General features: G+C 32.9%; 1 non-coding gene across 1 annotated transcript; it reads right to left on the minus strand.

Annotated features, from left to right (window-relative positions):
- Window positions 1–363: 363 nt before the first annotated feature.
- On the minus strand, window positions 364–470 carry LOC141721930 (small nucleolar RNA R71). Its single transcript, XR_012574970.1, has one exon. It is a non-coding gene; the product is annotated as a small nucleolar RNA R71 (small nucleolar RNA).
- Window positions 471–8241: the final 7771 nt, after the last annotated feature.

The raw sequence follows: 8241 nt of genomic DNA on the forward strand, positions 1-8241 counted from the left end.
TAAGGCTTTGATGGATTATTTTAAGCCTAAGATCAATGATATTCAGTCAAGCATCATCAGACCAGCCATCTCGGCTAACACTTTTGAGAGCAAGTCAAGCACGATTCAGATGATACAGAACTCAGTTCAGTTTGGGGGTTCTCTTACAGAAGACCCCAATATGCAGATCAGGGATTTTATCGAGATCTGCGACACTTTCAAGTTCAATGGTGTGACTGCAGATTCTAACTGTGACTCTTCTCATTCTCTCTGAGGGATAAAGCAAAGTGCTGGTTACATTCTCTACCACCAGGGTCTATCACTTCTTGGGAAGATCTTGCTCAAAAGTTTCTCACTAAATTCTTCCTTATGGCGAAGACTGCTGCAATCAGGAATGCTCTTACTCGGTTTACTCAGCAAACTGGAGAATCTATGTGTGAGGCTTGGGATCGATATAAGGAGATGCTAAGGAAGTGCCCACACCATGGCATGACTGATTGGATGATTATAAACTGTTTCTATAATGGACTGGGTGCTACTTCTAGACCCATGCTCGATGCATCATCAGGAGGAGCCTTGTGGGCTAAGAGCTACAATGAAGCTTATGAAGTAATTAAACTGATGGCTGCTAATGAATATCAGAATCCTTCCCAGAGACTGACTCAGAGAAAAGTAGCAGAAATTCTGGAGTTGGATACAGCAGCTGCTATAGCTGCCCAACTTAAGGCTTTGACGATGAAGGTGGATATTTTGGCTAATTACGGAGTTAATCAAATCTCTAGTGTCTGTGAGTTTTGTGCCGGTGCCCATAAGACTAATCAGTGTGCTATTTCTAGTGAATCAGCTCAGTTCGTGAGCAACTTTCACCGATCGCAATAACCTGTGCCAGCTACCTATCATCCTAATAACCGCAATCATCCTAATTTCAGCTGGAGCAACGCTCAGAATGCGGTTCAACAGCCTTATCAGCAGTACCCAGCTAAGCAGTACAACCCTCCTGGTTTTCAGCAACCGCAATATGCACCAAGACAACAACTTAAGCTACAACAAACTAATGAAAAATCTGAATTAGAGGAGTTGGAGCCACATCGTCGTCCGAAGATTCAGAGTCTCTTTCAGTGTAAGGTCCAGAGAACTCTTGGTCCTCCGGAATAAGAGTCAAACCGCGTATATAGGGGGCGTATGCCATTGCACTTCACTCCGATTTGCATGTCCACTTCCTCCAACCTCGGGGTATAGGGGCATCCTATAAGGTGGGTTAATGGTCACAATAGTTGAATACTCATACCCAACGGGTCGAGAATTCACAGGTGCATGTAGCTGCTGAATTTGGGAATTCGCCCCTTGAGGAGCCGGGGGATTCGTCCCTTGTGGCTGAGGCTCAGTTTTCTCTATCAGGGTTCCTCCTTGGGTGGAGGCGTAGGATGAGTGTGGGGTACCTCCACCATTGACAAAATCGTTTGAGTTGCTCCAGCCGGTGTTCCTTCAGGGGTGCTGTTTCCACTCCGTGTTCTCACCATGGTTGTTGTTAGATTTGTCCCCACAGTCAGCGCCAAATATTAGGGTATATTTATTGCTAGGGTTCGTGAATTTCAAGGCTCGATCTGATTGCTCTTGTGTTTCGTGACTCAATCTGCCTTAACAAGATGCCTACGTACCTTGCTGTATACCAAGGATCAAGTCAACAAATGTAGTTCTGATAGGAGGGGTAAGACCTCTTATCTAGTGACTAGGAGTCCTTGAATTGGACTAGGATTATGAGACTTGGGGACAAGTCTCAGACTTTGGATAGACTTTGGAGTCTTATAATAAAGGAACCAGAGTCCTTGTTGGTTTAGGTGCCCTCCAGGCTATCTTCCATAGAGTTATATTACTGATTGAACTTATTTAATGAGCTGTTAATCCTCCATATTTATTAATTACGAAATTAATAAATATTCAGGGCTATTGGGCCTTCTTCATTCCATCATGCCTGATCAATGTGTTAAGCTTATTGGGTCTGATCAATGTGTTAAATTTGAATGTCATACATATGGCCATCTTTAATGGGCCTTGCAGTTCTAGATGTAATTTATGCAACATTAATTACGTAATTAAGGTTTGTTTTAGTCCCTATCAGCAATGAATGTGTTTTTCGTGATTTAAGTGCACAATTTTTAATATTTTTATGTGTATTTTTTTTTGATTAATTTATGAAATGTTATATAAATTGTTAACTATGACTAAACGATAAATTTAAGATAAAATTGCTTAATATGATATTTATATATTATTATATATAAAAAGTAATTTGGATCAAATATTTGGATCACACTATTGGAGTTGTTCAAAAATTTATATCAATATTTAAATCACTTATTAATCCAAATTTGAATTTTTGGATCATAACAATTGGAGATTAATTGTTTACGTGATATATGACGGTGAGTATATATATTCTGCAGACCTGACTAGTCCTTAAAGAGTGAAAAGGGTTAAGTACATTTTATCTGTATATGTCATGTCACCAAAGTAGAAAAAGATTGAAAGATTTTTTACGTCTGGTTCTTGTGAAACCTAAACTTGAAGAATCCCTTATCTGACCAAGTTTTTAGTTTAAGAAAATTCTCTCAACTTTTTTAAAGGTGTTGCCCAGCTATATAAGGATTTAAAATGGTTGAATGTAACTTTCAACTTTTATTTATCGGATCAAGTGTCGGAAATATCAAAAACCCTCGATTTTTATTGATAGGCCACAAGATACATATTTTATTTTAATTATGATCTATTTGAAATTTTTGCAAAATTACAGTCCGCAACATAAGTTGAGCTATTATTAACAAAATAAAAAATGAAAAATATCAAGATTTTGGAAATTCTAACGTAAAACAGAAATGAATTGTGATTACTGATTAACATAGCAACTTATGGCTTCTTTAACGGCTTTACTTCATCTTTTCAGCATTCATTCATGAAAATTTGAAAATTGTGATTGGCCGCGTTAAGTTTGTTATGAGGGACAACTCCTTACTTTTTACTTTAAAACTAAATTCATATAAATGGGTAACAAGTAATGACTTGAGCTGAAAATCGTTACTTAATGCCTCGTTACGTTACGTGTATTTCGCTTGCTCGTTAGTACATTCATTTTCTTACTCGTTAGTGCTTGATTATTAAAAAGGTTAGGGAGTTGAAGCAGAGAGTGTGACAACATACACACTTCCTTTTATTCCATAAGATCTTTATTGTTCTATAGGGTGTTTATCACCGGTCGCAGGATTTGAAGGCTCGAAATTGACTTAATTTCGCTAAAAATCCTTATCTCTAAAAGCTTCTCACTCGAATCGTGATCTTACATTCTAATTATATATATGCATTCTGAAATATTTAATCTGAAACCAATTGTATCTAAGAAATATATATTGTCTAATTTATCATAAAAAATGTATGCATTTTGACAGTAAACACATAACGTATACACACAGCACAACTGTTACATGCAATCGAATATACTTTTTTGTCATGTATACATTTAGATGAAGTGGAGATGATATATATATATATATATATATATATACGAAAATGGAATATATCGAAATTAGCAAGCAGTGTAGTTAGAACAACTGTAGTAGAAAAGAATCCCGTTAAAGTCGCTGAATGAACGAACAAACACGTTCTTACATCCCCCTCCTGTGATAATAATAAAACATTGGATCCCCTCCCCTATGTATTTTGAGTATATGTAGACGGTCCCACGTGTGCGCTAGTTCCAAGGACACACAGACATCCACATTTTTTAGTAATAAAAAATCTGTAATTGTTTGACATGGTTAATTTAAATATTATTCCTAGCCTAGTTAGGGGATAATTTAATAATATAATGTATAATTTTTAATTTCAATGCAGGTTTACAACTGCGTTTCAACACAACCAACATTTTGATAGACTCTGCACATATCTGTCTTTTGCTATTTTCAACTTTGATTACAAAGGTTGTCTGTCCCTTTATAAACCTACTAGTTTTCAAAAGTCCTCCCAAAAATAAAAGCTGTTTGTAAATTTCGTTCTTGTATTGTATCATAACATGTCTGGTTCGAAAGTAGAAGCCGATTAAGTTTTGAAATCGATTAGACTAACTGAGAAAGAGTTGAACAATAAAAATTAGTAAAACTATATAGTTCGGATACTATTAATATTAAAGCTAAATTTAAATTTCAAGTTTCAAGGGGTCACTTTAGTGACTACAACAAATCACTACTAAAAAACACGGTTTTGACTATGGTGTTTTTGTTTTATAATGATAGAAATTAAGCCAATTATGTTGTCTAAGTGTTCAAATGCTTATTTTAAGTTTTTAATTTTAATTAATTAATTATCATTTTAACAAATTTTTGGATCTTTAAATTAATTTATATTAAATATTTCTATTTATTTGTTTTAATAGAACTATAATTATAAAATAAAACTAATTTCTTGTACCCCTCCCGTTTATGATAAGAAAAACTCATAGGGTTTTAGGAACGATATTTAATTTATTTATTTATTTTATCCAATCAAAGACCATGAAGATAGTTGGAATGAATGAAATTCATAATTAATTAAATATTTTTAAGCCAGATAAGATTTTAAGGTTTTCTAAAATATTTAAATATTTATTCAACCAAAAACCATGACGGTAGTTGAAATGAATGAAATTCATAGTTAATTAAATATTTTTTAACCAAACAAGGCTTTAAGGTTTTTTAAAATATTTAAATAATATTAGGTAAACTAATAATTGTAAGAAAATGACTTGATCAATACGAAATATGACAATCAATTACCGCACAGAGACTAGATAACACATTCAATACTTTGCTTGCATGAGCTACCTTGAGAAAATATGGACAATTAAAATGCGCAAAGATGAAAGCTTAAAATATATTCTGTTTAGAGTAGATCCAAATGTCAATTAAATAATTCCTTAAGAATATTTTTGATAGTAAAATCCTAGTGCATAGAGCCAAAAAACACATCATATAATTCGATGCAGCTAGTCAAACTAATACATGTCAACATATATATATATATATATATATATATATATACTAGTCTGTAACCCCTGCCATACACGGATTACTTTTAACATTCTAAAATTTTTAATAATATATTTTATAATATAATTTTCAATAGTTGAAAAAATAAATCGAAGAATATAATAAGTTATAACGATAAATGTTTTATAATAATTTGAGACTTTACTGAAAATAAATAATAAAATATAATATGTTGTTTAAATAAAAAATATAAAAGTTTAAATATAATAAGCTGTTGACGGGGTTCCAACCGTGAATTCACGAGAGCAGTTTAAATATTAATATAATAATATTTTATTATTGTATCAAACGATTTTCATTTTTCTGACTTTAGATCTTAAGGTTGTTATTTATCGTACCAAACAACTGTACCGAGCAACTACCTAACAGAGGGTGTTCTACTTATAATAGTATAGTATAGATATTTGTAGACCGAGAAAATACTCTAAATTAGATTAGTATTAAAAGTACTTGGTTGAGTATTTTTAATAAAATTATGTGATATGTTAAATAATTTTTAATATTTATGATAATTGGATATATTTTTTTCCTCTTAGCTTGAATGAATATTTCTGATATGTTGATCAATGAATGGCCCAAAGCAATCCCAAGGGACATGATGATTTTCATAATATCAGCCCGTTTTAATTTTAAAATATTATTATTTTTACATTTTTATCAGTTTAAGGTATGATTTTAGATGATTATTTAAAAATACATAAGTGTTTATTTAATTAATATTACAAATTTAACCTTTGAGGCTCCTTATTTATCAGCTAAAGAATTCCTTATTACTATTAATTTAACAGTAAATCAGATAGTGTAAGTTTGCCGTTAACTCTTTTAATTTTTCAAAGAGACGACCTACGGATGAAAAATGAACATAACATACAATAGGTTGTAAAGTATAGTAAGGGAATGTGGGGGCCTTTGGTTCATATTTAATGAGGTTAATAGAAATCGGAATTCTTAATCTCATCTATTGATATTTGTATTCCTAATTTTGATATATGAAAATGAAATTAATCTTCATTCTTTTAGGTGGAGTAAATCATACTATCCAGCTCTTTTGATTCTATATAATTCTTGGTTTTTATTATTTTAATCTTGTATCCTTCATGCTTATTTCAATTACCCATCACAATCCAAACGCCTCTAAATTACCCAATTTCTACTTATGTTTTGTACTCAATTATATATCCCTTGCATCCACTTCCAACACTTGCAATAGTCCAAAGTAGGGTTATTCACGAACCGAACTGTTCGCCAACAAGCTCGAGCTCGGTTCAACTCGGTTCGTTAAGAACTCGAGTTCGAACTCGAACACGAAAAGGTGTTCGTTAAGAAAATGAGCTCGAATCAAGCTTTTTGTATATTCGGCTCGGGCTCGGCTCGAACTCGTTCGGCTCGAGCTCGTCTCGATAAAACTCGAAAAAAATATAAAAATTCAGAATATTTTTACAATATATCATCATTTATGTTAGATAAATACATAGATATACATGCACAGATATGCAGACCAAATTAGAATCTTCGAAAACACACTTTCATACACTTCCATCCACTTCAACCAAATCGTCGGAATTAAAAACACACCCTATCAAGCCAATATCTTTAAATAACAACCCACTTGCATACACTTGTTGAGGAACCCTGAATTTGAAGACATTTTTTGATACAATTATGTAAATTGGGTGTCAAGTTGTGTTTGTGTGTATTCAATACGTGGTGTATTATTGGGTTTGCGTGTGTATTTTTGATTAAAAATCTAGTCTATGTAGGAGGAAGCAGAGAAATTGATGCTAAGAGAGGTGGAGTGTCAAGAGACATAAGGATTGAGGGAGATGAATATTATTTAGGTTAGCTTTTTTAATAATTTGGGCTGGACTTAAATCTGGCCGTGCTTCAATCAGTTGGTGAGGGTCGAAAAATTGTATTATTTTTATTTGTTAACGGGCTGCTTGTTTACGGCTTGAACTCGGCTCGGCTCGTATTTGTTCGCGAACAAACTCGTGTTCGGCTTGTTAGTTAACGAGTTCGAGCTCGAACACCTTTGTTTGTGCGATAATAAAACCCGACTTGCTTCAATTCGTCAGAAATATATGAAAGTTCGGTTCGTATACATCAAAATTCGGCTCAGCTAAACTCAATTTGTGAACAATCTTGGTCCAAAGTGTATATATTGATGTGGTCCTTCATTCTGTTATACACGACATGCATTGGACACTCTTACATGGGACACTCTTATATGAATTCAACTCGACTCACCTTTCTAGTCACGAGACTAAATTTGTTCACCTAAAGAGTGTCCCTTGAATAAGAAAACACGAATGCCTCACTAATTCGGAATAGAATTATTGCAATGTTTTCTCCTTCCTTCTTTCGACACTAACCTACGCTAAAAAAAAAAAAATGTGTTAGCTATCATTTTTAAACCTTTTATTTGTATATGTTTAGACGGGACTTCTGCAAAGTAGCTAGGTTAGTTTCGCACTACTCCGTTACCCCATACTACATGCACACACATATAAGGATCTTGATAATAGAGAAATATTGAGGTGAAACGAAACGAAAGAAACGACACACGCAAGTATACAAATTCTGGTTGCAAGCTGCATGAAATATACAAACGATCGATATATGTGAATATATAATAATACATATATAAACAGTTATTTGTCAGTGCTTTAAAAAGAGAGCTGGCCCCAAAAAAGCTAAATCTCTAAATCTAAGGCTGACCGTCTTTGACTTCACAATGAAAGTAAATAATAATATACCTACTTTTCGTTTGTTAAAAATTTTTATAGATAGAAAGCTGAGTACGTGGAATCGGCAGAATATCTACAGTATCTATCTAGCTTTTTTTTCCTCCAAGAAAGAAAATGGGATGGGGTTAAGGGCTTTCAAAACACTACAATTTCAGTATATAAATTCTTAAAATAATTTATCTAGATAAGTTATTTTTTTCCCAATTTTAATAATAATACATTTAATATATTTTTTAAACTCTACATATAAATACAATATTTTGATTTCAAAGATTTTTTTTATAGAGAACTAAATGTTTAATATATAGCTAGCTAGTTAGATATATAGGTAGGAGAAAAATTATCTTCACAAATTGTGTATAAATTAAAATACTTGTGTGGATTTTTTATTTGGTGTTTTTCTGTGATACCAAACAAATTAGGGTCACTTGAACAAGAAC

The sequence above is a fragment of the Apium graveolens genome, chromosome 4, assembly GCF_009905375.1.
Source record: "Apium graveolens cultivar Ventura chromosome 4, ASM990537v1, whole genome shotgun sequence".
NCBI classification, from domain to species: Eukaryota; Viridiplantae; Streptophyta; class Magnoliopsida; order Apiales; family Apiaceae; genus Apium; species Apium graveolens.